At 38.0% G+C, this 15,302-nt stretch overlaps 1 protein-coding gene across 1 annotated transcript in view; it reads left to right on the forward strand.

Moving 5' to 3' along the window:
* LOC108427549 (copine-9) overlaps positions 1 to 15,302 on the forward strand; it is a 151,319-nt gene that overhangs the window by 55,549 nt on the left and 80,468 nt on the right. The gene's annotated exons all lie outside the window — the stretch shown is intronic.

Here is a 15,302-nt window from a genome sequence, read left to right on the forward strand (position 1 = left end):
GAAAGACGAGCCTGCATTTTGTTACATCTCCTAGGGGTAAGACGCACAAAGAGGAAGCAAGACTGCCCACCCGGACGCCAGACCAAAACAATAAATAAATAAATAATAAATATTAATGATAGTAAACACATCAAATACAGATTTGATGATTTATTCAATGCTTTGCACTTTCATTCAGTCATCAAAATTATTCTCACCAATCCACTGAAACAAGAAAACCAAAATATAAAGGAAACATAAATAACAAACACAAGAGCCTAATAACAATAAAAGAAATATAACTAACCTGACTAACAAAAGAAAAGAAAAAGAAATTACAAAAACACTACCTTCACTACACTACCGATAAACAGTCCAACAGATCAAACAAAAAAGGCAGGCCACCCCTACGCTTCCTTTCTAAAAAAAGAAACCAAAGCTACAATAATGTCTTTACTGGCACACAGATACCTGTAGGACAGTAAATGAGCAAAAACTGGTCTGTCGACTGGCGTGCAGCCAGGGGAGCGGAACCATGCAAGGCCGAATAAGAAAACCGCTCCATATTGTCGGGGCAATATATTTTTGTACCTGGCGTCAACAGGAACAGCCAGTCATACGCCTGGAAAACCGAAACGTCAGCCATGCAGCAACAACGTCTACCTGGAAACACTTGGAGAGAGAGAGAAAAGGAAACAGCCAGACACAGGATGTAACAGCAATTAATGACACTTAATGACTTTTGTGCAACTACAACAGCATTTTTGAGGAAAAGGCACTTGAAGGTGACATGGGTAGGTATTTTCATCAAGATGTACATAGTACACAGCCAGATGTAGAATGTCTTTTGTCCTAAGCTAAAGCTGTAGCTTTTGGGCTATTTTTGAAGAACAAATGCCCTACCTATCTCGACTTTCTGTTTTTTGTTTTTATTTCCACACACACTGACAAACTCTCACCTGTTTAATATGCCCTGACCGGTTAGCTTTGGTAAACATCTTCACACGCTAAATGAGTCCAGTGTATTCACAGTAATTAAATACTAAGCAGAATGACTGTGGCACACCACTGAATACATTAAGTTAAAGTAAAACGGTAATTTTATAAAGGGACCTGCCTAGACAGCCTGAGACTTATTGACATGTATGAGCCTGAGCTGTAAATGAAATTAAACGTTTAGACACTGAACTCCACACAAACACACACCACATACTATGAACACACATACAAATTACTCGTAGAAGACTCTTGCTACCTGCTGCACTACACATATAATTTGCTTTTATGAATATACATGCAGTGCAGTCTGTAAATAATTAGACACTGACACAGTTTTTGTTGTTTTGGCTCTGTGTTATAGCACTTTGGATTTAAATGAAATATTAAGAGCAGAATGCATTTCTAATTCAAGGCCATGTTTGTCAATATTAGGCGCATTTTACAACATTTTGTTGAATTACAACATTTTATACACAGTCCTTCCTCATGAGTTTTTAAGTAAATGGGCATATTGGATATTTAGTTGTTTCTTGGTCGAGAGACAAGAGAGCTAATAAAAGGTCTAAAGATGTATAATTTACATTTGGAGTCTTCTGCTTCTGTGTCTCCAGTTGAAGAACAAAGACGTCAATGCCAGTTAAGCAGGCCACTGTAAAGTTCAAATATTGAGGAAAATAATAGAAATATCTAAAACATTAGGGTAGCAAATGAGAGAAGGAATCAGAATTAAAGTGTGTGGTCTGCTTTTTTAGCATTCTTGCATTATAGATGCAAATATCCATACAAAACAAGACACAGGTGAGCGTAATGATGCAGAAGCTGTGCCTTGGCAGAACCATAGAGTGCAAACCTCTAGAAAGCCCAAAAAACATAAAGGTCAGGCTACAGATGTTCATAAAAAGCCTGCAGCACTCTGGAGCAAATTCTTATGGACAGATGGTGGTAAGAGGAAAGTGTGGAGAAGAAATGGAGCTGTTCATGATCCAAAGCAAACTACCTCATCTATCAAATGCACTGGCATGGGTATATATGGCTTCTAGTGGAACTTGGTAAGTTCTGACATTAGCAGCAGGATCAATTCTGAAGTTTGAAGCTTGGACAAGTCACTCTGTTACTCAGTCACTGAGCATGACTCAGCACTGTATAAAAAAGATGTGAATCCAAGTTAGTTAAGTGTGTGTGTGTGTATATATATATATATATATATATATATATATATATATATATATATATATATATATATATATATATATATAAATATACTCTGTTACTCAGTCACTGAGCATGACTCAGCACTGTATAAAAAAGATGTGAATCCAAGTTAGTTAAGTGTATATATATATATATATATATATATATATATATATATATATATATATATAGTAACAGAGTATATATATATATATATATATATACTTTTTAAATTTAAATTTTAATATCGACATACATCGCTGTTGTCAGAAAAAAACCTTGTATCTCCAAAATTGTAACTTTACAGAAGGAAAAAACATACTCTACGTACATACTCTTTTAATGTAAGTCAATGAAACCAGATATTTTTCCAATAAATTTTGGGATGTTTCTTTTTGTTGATATTATATGTTGTTAATATTTAAAAAGTTGTAGCTGTTTTTGCAATTTATTCTATTATTGTTTGAGAATCAATGTGTTGGAGTACAGAGCCAAAACAAGAAAAACTGTGTTAGAGCCTGATTGGCTGCACTCCATGAACATACATTATTTCAAGGACATGATGCATAAGTGGTTGATGTAACTGAGCCTGGCTGCCCTGTATTGTAGCTCATTTTAAAAGCAGTCCATGCTGAAACACATGGATGAATGGGCAGGGCTAAAATATTGTTGATTGAATGCTTTGGTTTTAGTGACATCACAAAACCAAGAATTCAAAACGATGCTAATAACCAGTGTATGTGTGCAAAAGGTGAGTAAAACAGACTTTTCTGTCTGGGTAGAGTTTCAGCTTAAACCTCTTCCTGTGGGTAGAGTGGTAGTGAGTTGTGTTGGAAAGTTTTTGGATTACAACCAAATGTTGAATTTTAAAGCACACATTTTTATACATAGTGTCAATAAGTAGAGGAGTAAAGTTTCTAAAAAAAACTTTGAGTCCAGCTAAACATCCTTGAAAAAATATTTTTTCTGTGAAAATATAACTTTTATCGTTTATAACTCTTCATCGCTCCTGCCAGCACTGCTCGAAGTTTTCAGTTTAGAACATTGATTACAATTTTTAATACACACTATATTGCCAAAAGTATTCACTCACCCATTCAAATCATTCAGGTGTTTCAATTGCTTCCATGGCCACAGGTGTATAAAACCAAGCACCTAGGCATGCAGACTGGTCCTACAAATATTTGTGAAAGAATGGGTCGCTCTCAGGAGCTCGGTGAATTCCAGCGTGGTACCGTGATAGGATGCCACCTGTGCAACAAGTCCAGTCGTGAGATTTCCTGACTACTAAATATTTCACAGTCAACTGTCAGTGGTATTATAACAAAGTGGGAGCAATTAGGACCGATAGGCCATGTAAAATGACAGAGCGGGATCAGCGGATGCTGAGGCGCGTAGTGTGCAGAGGTTGGCAACTTTCTTGCTACCGACCTCCAAACTTCATGTGGCCTTCAGATTAGCTCAAGAACAGCGTAGAGAGCTTCATGGAATGAGTTTCCATGACTGAGCAGCTGCATCCAAGCCTTACATCACCAAGCGCAATGCAAAACATCAAATGCAGTAGTTTAAAGCACCGCCATTGGACTCTAGAGCAGTGGATACGTGTTCTCTGGAGTGACAAATCGCACTTCTCCATCTGGCAATCTGATGGACGAGTCTGGGTTTGGTGGTTGCCAGGAGAATGGTACTTGTCTGACGGCATTGTGCCAAGTGTAAAGTTTGGTGGAAGGGGGATTATGCTCTGGGGCTGTTTTTCAGGAGTGGGGCTCGGCCCCTTCGTTCCAGTGAAAGGACCTCTTAATGCTTCAGCAGACCAAGAGATTTTGGACAATTATATGCTCCCAACTTTGTGGGAGCAGTTTGGGGACAGCCCCTTCTTGTTCCAGCCTTGACTGTGCACCAGTGCACAAAGCAAGGTCCATGAAGACATGGATGAGCATGTCTGGTGTGGAAGAACTTAACTGGCCTGCACAGAGTCCTGACCTCAACCCGATAGAACACCTTTGGGATGAATTAGATAAGAGACTGCGAGCCAGGCCTTCTTGTCCAACATCACTGTCTGACCTCACAAATGCGCTTCTGGAAGAATGGTCAAAACCTCCCATAAACACACTCCTAACCCTTGCAGAAAGCCTTCCCGGAAGAGTTGAAGTTGTTATAGCTGCAAAGGGTGGGCCGATATCATATTAAACCGTATCGATTAAGAATGGGATGTCACTTAAGTTCATATGCGTGAGAAGACAGACGAGCGAATGCTTTTGGAAACAGTGCATTTTTGAACATTCTGTTTCAATCTTCAACAATATTTTAAAAATGTAATTTTTTTTTAACATTTCTCCCACAGTCACAAGCATGTCTGTCACATATAGGCAGAATTCTTGGGCAATGCTCAGTGGTTCTAACTTGAAAACCAGCTTAATAAAAGTCCAAATAACTAAAAATGATGAAACACAATATCCAGGTGTCATCCTCTACATGGTTGTGTTAGTGTTGTGTTCTGACTTTTTCACAAGCCAGACTGTGGCTGTCAGTTTGTGTGGCACATCACAGACAGCACACTGCATTCAGAAAGTAGACATTCTCATTAGTGGCTGTGGGCAAAGAAACAGGTGCCATCCTCTGTCATTTTATTTTACACTGACTTTGAAGCCTTTGTAAATGCATAGGCCTTCATGTAGCATATATTCTTACTGGCGCTCATCTCTAATGCACTATGATTCAAAACAGTATGTATAGTGACATAGTCACGCTGCATGTCACAGTGGGCAATAAAAGATGGATGACCACATGGCATCATTGTGGTCAGTCAGCTACTGTAAGTGGTCACCCTGAGAGTGGCTGTTGCTGTGTAAGGCAGCAGTTCTTTTGCTGACTATGTGACAGAAACTGTCAGTTGCATCATATTTGTTTTCTTATGTTTCATTATAAGCAGAACTGCAGGACAGTGTTTCAGTGTAATTTGTTTGCTATAGTTACAACAGCTGGAAAGCAAAGTAGTACAAATATACACTGAATAGCAAAAGTCTGAGGACACCGTACTGTCTGGCCTTTTCTCAAAATTGCCTGATTTTCAAAGCTGTGTAATATAAGTAATATAAGTAATATAAAATACCTGCAAAAAAAAGAGTGGGGTGGTATGGTGTGAGGGTGGGGTGAGGAGGGGTAGGTGAGATGGGGAATAGGTGGGTTGAGGAGGGCATGGGAGAAAAAGCAGCCAAGGAATGTAGAACATGAGAAATCTTCTGCGGATCTGTCCATACATTCATTAGAGAATCCACATGAGATTCACATTTAAAATTATTTATCTTTGCATTTACGTTTGTGGCATTTGGCTGATGATCTTATCCAGAGTGACTTACAGTTTGATCATTTTACAGAGATGGATGAAGGCAGTGTTAGAAGTCTTACGCAAGGTGTTATTGGTATAGCATTGGGAACTTTTCCTGGCATTGGTTTGTAGTAGACTATTGCACTATACAAACTTTCACACAGCACAGAGCGCATCCCAAAAAATGCAGCCAATACAAAGTGAGGCCTGAAGCCCTCCGTGTAATCATTGTAGCTTTTTATACTGACTAAACACAGCAAGCAGTGCAGCAGCACTCATAAAGTGCATGTTCATTTTGATGGTATTTTTCTGCTTGCCTCTATAGAAGCATGGACAAAATAGTAGGTATAGCCGGGGACGATCATTTAAATGACCCCCTGATGCAAGACTATTGCACTTGTTGATTTAAAAAGTGAACTCGGACTGAAAACTTAAGGAGATTGTTTATGTGTTATTTCATTTAATAAAATTCTTGGTGGGTCTCAGGACAAACACCTCTCTATGTGGGTCCTGGCATGAACCTCTGATTTACAAATTAGGCTTTGGGTGTCCCCAAACTTTTGAATAGCTTAGATTTGGAGTCTGACCATGCTCTTTAAAGAAGACTGGGTTTCAGTGTAGCAGGAAAAGACCACCCAGGTGTTGTAACTTAAGTGAATGGATAGAATACCATATTTATGGACTAATATCTTGGAAACATTACTGTGGTAAGACAAGTTTTTGTAAGACAAGCAACCTTCTAATATGATGGTGTTTGTGGCTGTCTACTCAAACAATCTTTTTTTTCCTGTGTTTTTTTCACCATCCTTCCATTTGTTGAGATCATTTAGCATTTTCAATTAATATATTTCTAGCTTTCAAAGGAATTTCTAATTAGCATTTTCTGCTCATGCACTGGTATTCAGTTAGTTGCTTCCTGTTTTTTTTTCTGCCAGTCACCAACAGAGAGAGAGTTTGGCTTGCCATGAGAGACCTGTTGGGCGGACACATTGAGCATGAATATCCCACAGTGGGGTGTTTGATCTTTGTCCAAATAGATAATTAGCTTCAAAAACCTTTCAATTGCCACCCACAGATGTCCCCCATCTTTTTGCCCCTGCACACACATACACACACCTCTGTCTGCCACTCCAGTCTCTTTCACACTTCTAGTTTGATATTGAAATATACTGAGTGCTTAAGTCTATGTCTTGTTAAATATGACACATTTTGCGAAACTGCATTTATTCCTAATATGACCTGGTATATTATAACACAAGTTTCATGAGTTTCAGAAGTTCAGTAGAGCAACGTCTGCTCAGAAAGTCAAGACAGCACACATTAGCATTAACCCTTTAGATAAGAGTGGATGATATGAAAAAATAAACCTTTCACGATACATGGTATTAGGTTCTACAAGCAATTTGAAAAGGCCCAGATGAGGCAGCAAAACAGCAGTGTCACATTTTAACAGTTATTCCTCTATACTGCTGTGCTGCATCACTTCTGATATAAAACAAATTTGTGTCAGCTTATTTTGTACTGTTTGATATTAAATATTCAGTGATATACAATACACAGTAAGCTAGCCAAAGTTCATCAAGCTACTCAGTCATCTTCTAAGCTGCTTATCCCCCTGGGTCGGGGTGGAAGGCAGGAAACCAGTAGACTGCCAGTTCTTCCAAGGGCAGACACAGTCAGACAGACACATTTCATCTAAGTTAGCCCAGTACAAATGTACATTGATAGGCTAGTATTATGTGTTTCTTTATTATTGTGGTATCTATGATGTGTAAATATGCACACAATTAATATTAAATTACCTATAAACAAGTTTAACATTTCTTCTTTTTTTTTTGGTCTCAGTCTTGACTTATCTTGATAAAGGCATTAAATATAGATGATCTGGACAAAACTAGAGGCATTTAATGATGTTGATTGCTAAGTGGGCTGTGCAGCAGTATATACAATGGATTAAACCTAAATGTATGTGAACTGTCATGGCTGAACACTACTGACCCAGTTGCTGCTGTGAACAAATGAAGCCACAAATGTGTGAGTGTGGCCTCTGTAGTCTCTCTGTTCATCAGCACATAGACACACCCTGGGAGAGCAAGCTCACCCACTGCCTTCTGATCATTTTCCACATTTCTGCACTTCACTTTGTTTGTTTGTGATTGTGTGTGTGTGTGTGTGTGTGTGTGTGTGTGTGTGTGTGTGTGTGTGTGTGTGTGTGTGTGTTGATGGCAGCATTGCTCTGGATCCCGTGGTGAGAGCATCATTGAGGCTGCTGCTAATTTTAGCACTCTTTTTCTCCCCAGGTTATCAATATCATTCATATCACAGATGGAGAAACACAGAATTATCAGCATGCTGCCACATCGCCATTTTAAATTAGTCCTTCATTAAATGAAGGCCTCATTATCTATGGACACACATTTCAAGCATAAGCCTATTAAAAATAGCAGCCATTATTTTCACACATCAGAAATTCACTGGAAATGTAGAGACCTCAAGATGTTTGTGACTTTATTTATGTAAGTCTTTACAATAAGGATGCAAGCTATGGACAAAATACTAGTAATGTTGCTACATATTACATACAGTGAGACCTCAGATAAACATCAAGCTCAATTTATCAAGTTCATTATCAAGTTAATTGAAGCTCCTTTTGCACTCTGCTGGTTTAGTAGACTAAACATCATTTAGTAAATCCATTATGTTTTTTTTTATCAGCTAACTCATTTTGATTCTGAGCTGAAAGAGGGGAGAAAAAATTAGATTAGGCTAGTAATGTTAGCTAAAGTAACAGATGATTTCTGGTTGTCTGGTGATGTTTAGACTGAATGCCTTGGTATAAATTACAAGCCATGTTTCACTAACTTTCATTTTCTTTGGTCTCTTGGTTTAATTTAATGCACTAATTGGAAAACATGGAGTGATGCACTGTGGTGCTCAGAGAAATAGAACAGTGCTTGGAGTTAATGTATGTGTATCCATGCTAAGTATAGGTGTCAGTATGCACACCTTTATAAAAAAAAATAATTTTATTGAAATTTAAGTAGTATGATAAAAGAACAATCATCTACATTTCATGGTTTATTAACATTTTTAAGTTTGAGTCACTTTTTCATGTTGAAAAAAACCCGTCATTGTGCTCCTCATAACAGAATTGACAGCATGCAGTCATGTAAACGTTGCCATGGTGAAAACATTACTGGTATAGTAGTGCCAGTTCTGCCCACGTGCAGGTCACTAATGTCCTAAACCTGTTTGAACACACACGTTTTCATGTTTTCGAGTTCAGAAGTTGATGTACATGAATGGGTGCGGCTGGAGCATGAACAATCAGTACCCATTTTTCCCAAAAGGCATAATGGTTTATTCTGTCATTGCAGCAAATGGCAAGAGAAGGGAGACTTGAACTCCTGACGGACAATTTCACTTATTGCTGTGGTCAGCAGAACGTTGGTGCTAGCAGTGGCAGAATTTCCATTGCTGCTACTTTACCAACAATGAAATATCCAGGTTACTATCTGTCTACCAAAAACATGTAAATGCTGCATTATGAGTTTATTGTGCTATTTTATGAGGTGTCAACAGATAGGCAGGAGTCAGTAATCGTAACCATACAAAGAGCATATGGTGAGTGATTCTGATAAAATGGCCAATTGTTGCAGCTATATGTTGAAGAGAAGGCATTCCTAATAAACTGGCAGGTCAGTGTGATGTAGTGGTGGTATTATTGCAGATTTGCAGAGATGTTTGGGGTTTGGATCAACACCCCAATCTCCTGTGCTGGGAGAGAGGAGGAGGAGGAGGAGAGAATGGATAGTCGAGTGGGTGGCTGAGAGAGAGAGAGAAAGAGAGAGAGAGAGAGAGAGAGGGAGATGGCTTGGGGTGAGAGGGAGGATGCTGCTGAGAGCTATTTTGGTTTGATGGCGGAATCAGGATGAGTGGGTGGGCCTCTGTGCATGTGTGTGTGTGCGTGTGTGTGTGTGTGTGTGTGTGTGTGTGTGTGTGTGTGTGTGTTTGTCACTGACAAAAACCTGCTCTTGTGGGACCTGTTTTACAGAAAGAGGGAGAGAGAGAGAGAGAGAGAGATGCACATAGCATGAAGCAGAGACAGGAGAGGTCAGCACTACTGAGAGTGAAAGATGGAAAGTGAGAAACAGAAGGAGCAGGAAGAAAAAGAAGGTGTTAAAATGAACAAGACTTCGAAAGTTAAAACAAGAGATAGTATGAGATGCCACAGGGCTATATGGATACACACCTACCAGCGCACACACTCACGAACTTACCTAATCTATAACTTTTTCCTTTCTTCCACTTTTAGTCATACTTATTGCTGGTCTTGCAGAACTCTGACTAAGAGGTGTTTTATTTAAATGGCACAGGCATATGCTAATTCTTTTTTTTAAATTCACTTTGGCTTCTTTCCTTGGCAAGATCCTACAAAAATGGAGAATAGCCAGAGGATCAGTCTAGCCGTGGGGAAAAAAAGGTTTGTGGATTTTCTTTGCATTTGAGCCAAAAGATGAAGCTAATATTAAACAAGCTCTATTTTTTAAAGGCTACCTGCTTATGGACTTCGCATGACATGCACACTCATTGAATAACATAAATAAACTCTTAATTGGCTATGACACGCTGGTGCATACAAACCTTTATTGCACATTCCGATTACTTAAGTATAACTATGACAGTTTGCGTTGTTGTCCCTGTAGTTACTGAATAATAAGGATGTAACAAGGCTGAAATGGTAAGGGTTTAAAACTATTTATTTATGTCAGTATTCACAAGATGATGTCAGGTGTTTTATGAAATAAATGGCAAATGGACCAATAGATGGAACTTGTGATGGACATATCCCATTTATAACATGGCTTATAAACCATCATCCCCAAGTAATAGAACTTAGCCTAGTTAAGAATGCCATATCAGTTCATATCATCAATAAGTTCAGTTTCTTGGTAATTGAATTGTATTAGTCTTCGAGCAGACATAGTCAGTTTGAATCATGCATTGGTTTTGAGCTGCTTTGAAATGGTTTGAATTATTTGTATAGGACACTTTGAATATTCCATATGAAAATAAGACATTTTTGAGAATCTCCAGGGCAGTATACTAGATATAAATGAGCTATCATTATTCATTCCATCTGTGCACACCAGAAATGTTCCATCTGATGAATACTTTGCCATCTTTGCTTAACCAACAAACTACCTCAAATTCAGACTCAACTTTGTTGTAAAAACCATGTCTATGGAAGAATTCTTTTCATAGCATTTCAAAAGTTAAAAGTGCCAAGAATATTAGTTGTTAGAAATGAACAAAACTGTCACTGTCACTCCCTCAAAGGCACGTCTTCAGTACCTTTAGTCACGGAACATAACTGTAACATAATCCATTGCATTTTTTATTTAATTGTATTTACTCCACACACCTGTCTCAACTCTGGTCTTTATATTTTTTTGTTCTGTTTTAAAACATTAGGTTATGAAAAGGTACAGATATGTACTAATCCCCTGAGAAAATTTCATTTGTGGTACACAATTGGACTTACAACCGCTGTCTGTACTTTGATGAACAAAAAATGTACTGCACAGTACCGTTTTTTCTGGCAGTGTAAGGTCTGTTTCACAGGATGTCAATTTTGGTTAAAAAGTAACTGAATCTAATTGCTGTCCACAATTAAAATGAAATATTTCTTGAAAATTAATTAACTGAAAAAAGCACAGAATTCCCATAGGACACATTATCATTTTTCATTCTAACTTTGCTACATTTGCTTTAGAACATGTCATATAGGAATAGTTACTTCACGGTCTCTCAATTCTTTATTCTTTAAATCATGTCCATGTAATGACCATACCATAAAATCTAGCATTCTGTTCCCACTTTTAAAATACAACCCCAATTCCAATAAAGTTGGGATGTTGTGTAAAACATAAATAAAAACAGAATACGTTGATTTGCAAATCCATCCATCCATCCATCCATTTTCTAAGCCGCTTCTCCGTCAGGGTCATGGGGGGGTGCTGGAGCCTATCCCAGCAGTCTTCGGGCGGAAGGCAGGATACACCCTGGACAGGTCGCCAGTCCATCGCAAGGCAGACAGACACAGACAGTCACTCACACACTTACACCTAGGGGAAATTTAGCAAATCCTTTTCCACCTATATTCAATTGAATACACTACAAAGACAAGATATTTAATGTTCAAACAGATAAACTTTATAGTTTTTTGCAGAAATTCACTCATTTTGAATTTGATGCCTGCAACATGTTCGTTAACAACACTCAATAAGCGTTTGGGAACTCAGGACACGAATTGTTGAAGCTTTGTAGGTGGAATTCTTTCCCATTCTTGCTTGATGTACAGCTTCAGTTGCTCAACAGTCCAGGGTCTCTGTTGTCGTATCTTGCACTTCATAATGTGCCACACATTTTCAATGGGAGACAGGTCTGGACTGCAGGCAGGCCAGTGTAGTACCCGCACTCTTTAACCATGAAGCCACGTTGTTGTAACATGTGCCGAATGTGGCTTGGCATTGTCTTGCTGAAATAAGCAGGACGTCCCTGAAAAAAATGTTGCTTGGATGGCAGCATATGTTACTCCAAAACCTGTATGTACCTTTCAGCATTAATGGTGCCTTCGCAGATGTGCAAGTTACCCATGCCATGGGCACTAACACACCCCCATACCATCAGAGATGCTGGTTTTTGTACTTTGCGCTGATAACAATCTGGACAGTCCTTTTCCTCGTTGGCCTGGAAGACATGATGTCCATGATTTCCAAAACCAATTTGAAATGTGGACTCGTCAGACCACAGGACACTTTTCCACTTTGTGTCAGTCCATCAGATGAGCTCAGGCCCAGAGAAGTCGGCGGCATTTCTGGGCGTTGATGATATCTGGCTTTCGCTTTGCATGGCACAGTTTTAACTTGCACTTGTAGATGGAGCGACGAACTGTGTTCACTGAAAGTGGTTTTCTGAAGTGTTCCTGAGCCCATGTGGTAATATCAGTTACAGAATAATGTCGGTTTTTAATGCAGAGACGTCTGAGGGATCGAAGGTCATGGGCATTCAATGTTGGTTTTCTGCCTTGTCGCTTACTTGCAGAGATTTCTCCAGATTCTCTGAATCTTTTGATGATATTCTGGACTGTAGATGATGAAACCCCTAAATTCCTTGCAATAGCATGTTGAGAAACATTGTTCTTAAACTGTGTAAAAGACTATTTGCTCACGCAGTTGTTCACAAAGTGGTGAACCTTGCTCCATCCTTGCTTGTGAAAGACTGAGCCTTTCAGGGATGCTCCCTTTATATATATATTGAGAGACCGTGAAGTAACTGTTCCTATATGACATGTTCTAAAGCAAATGTAGCAGAGTTAGAATGAAAAATGATAATGTGTCCTATGGGAATTCTGTGCTTTTTTCAGTTAATTTATTTTTTCTAACTATACCATTTTTTTTTTAGCTTTGGAAGGCAGGCAGTCATCCATTTACTCATACCTACATACAATGCCAGAACTAGATTTGGACACACAAGTTTGTGCTGCTAAAATGTATTTTATACATATTTTATACATTTTAGAATAACATTCAAGACAAAAAAAAACTTTCCTCCTAAATTCTTGAAATTATGCCAGTTCAATTTGGGATTTATTGGGGAAAAAACTTTTACAACTGCAACCCCCATTCCAAAAAGGTTGAGATATATAAATATATATAATATAGAAAGCATGGTTTTAATTTTGTTTGACCTGCATTAAATTGAAAACGTGATATTTTACCTTATGAACTTGTTTTTTGTAGCTACATGCTCATTCTAAACTTTATGCCTGCAACACACTTCAAAGACCTCGTGAAAAGAGCATGTTTACCACTGTGTTAACATCACTCTTTCTTTTTAAGAACATTTAATAATCGTTTAACGACTGAAGACAAAAAGTGATCCAGTGTTGAACATTTTTGGCTATTTGTCTGTTATATAAGTCTTCAGCTGTGCAACTGTACAGAGTCTTTGTTGTCATATTTTGAAGTTAATAAGACACATTCTCAATGAGAGACTGTTCTGGACTGCAGGCAGGTCAGTCTGGCACCCACACTCTATAAAAATGCAGTCTTGTTGTAAAAGACATTGTCTAGAAGGCAGCAAATGTTGATCCAAATTTGTGAATGAACAGTATTTACTGACAACGGTTGTTGAATGTTTTCCCAAGCCCATGTCATGACATCCATCGCAAAAACATGCTGGTTTATAATGCTGCACTGTCTGAGGGCTTGAAGGTCATGGGTGTTCAGCTATGGTTTTCAGCTTTTTTGCCTTTTATACACAGAAATTTCTCCTGATCTAAATCTTTCAAGGATATTATGTACCATATAGGGGGAAAAAACTATCCTTGCAGATGCTAATCTTTTAACAGTTTTTAACTGCTAGATGACATTTTTTTGTAAAATGGCAAACCTCAACTTATCCTTTTTACAACAATGAACTTGATAAGATGAACCATTATACATCTTGTCAAAGTAGATTTATAAATCAATGCTTTCTATGTTTATTTGCACATTACTTACTGTCCCAACGTTTTTGGAATTAGGTTTGTATTACCGATACCTGTTTCTAAGAATGACTTTTCTTTAAAATGTTCCACAATCATTGATATCATGTTGTCATTGCAAGCTACAGTAGCCATTTGAGTGAAGACATGGTGTTTTGACTAAAACAGGTCTCTGCAGACAGTAGAATGTACTGTGTTTAACTGCTAAAAATGTACAGTTCTTTGTCTTCTTTCTCTTTCTGCTCTTGACTTTCTCTGTACTGCTTTCTCCCACTGGGAAAGAATACTCTGCATTAAACCTACTTCATTAAACCCTCAAACATCACCAGAGAGTGGTGTGGTCCAAATGAACTTAGAAGTTTTCTTCTTTTCTTCTTTCTCCTGTAAAGTTGCTTTTTTTTATACATAAGGGTTTCTTTTGACAGTGATAGTACATTCTACTGTCTACTGTCCATTGATATTAGTGCTGCACAGCAGTATTTTTTTTAATGTTATTGATATTAATAGACAACAAAAATGTAGGTAACTACAGTGTGTGTCATTTGCTGGGTGCTTCAGTTTGTTTTAAAAGAACAATTCAAAAGCAATAAAAATGAGATAAACAATGTTTCAAATGTTGCTGAAAATGTGTTTTCTGTTTGGACAGTGTTTACAGTACCATGTAAGGTTCCCTTTGGTGTGATTGTAAGAGAAGAAAACAGGGCAGAAACGGTCCAGTCAAAGATTCAGTGTCAGGTTTGTAGCACAGAATTGCAGTTTTACAGGAAGAATGAGTTCATTAAACATTATTAATGTTGTCTTCTACATTCGATGGAACTGATCTATCTCTAATCTGAAACTGTTTCCCTGATATATTTGGAAAATATTGTGATAATGAAGTTTATCAGTGCTACTCAGCACTATTATAAATGTAATTCATGTAGAACTACAGTTCTCATTTATGACAGAGCATTGTTTCAATCATTAGGAAGACAAAATTAATTGGTTCAGCAACCCTCTCAGGACCCAGAGAAGACTGAATGCAACTTTGAGCTCATAACTAATGACCGACTTCCATGTATTCAAATGCTCTGTAATAGATACATGTAAATAATATAAATATATGCTCCCAGTCTCCTGGTAAAGGAAACCTTCCAGAGGGACTTACTTTTCATTAAAGACAGCAGTCTGCTTACTGATTTAAGTTGCTTTGGGAATAAAGACATTCCTCGTGTCTGAAAGAGTAATGGTATTTAATCTTTTTAGGCGCTGTGC

The sequence above is a fragment of the Pygocentrus nattereri genome, chromosome 26 (assembly GCF_015220715.1).
Source record: "Pygocentrus nattereri isolate fPygNat1 chromosome 26, fPygNat1.pri, whole genome shotgun sequence".
Lineage (NCBI taxonomy): Eukaryota > Metazoa > Chordata > Actinopteri > Characiformes > Serrasalmidae > Pygocentrus > Pygocentrus nattereri.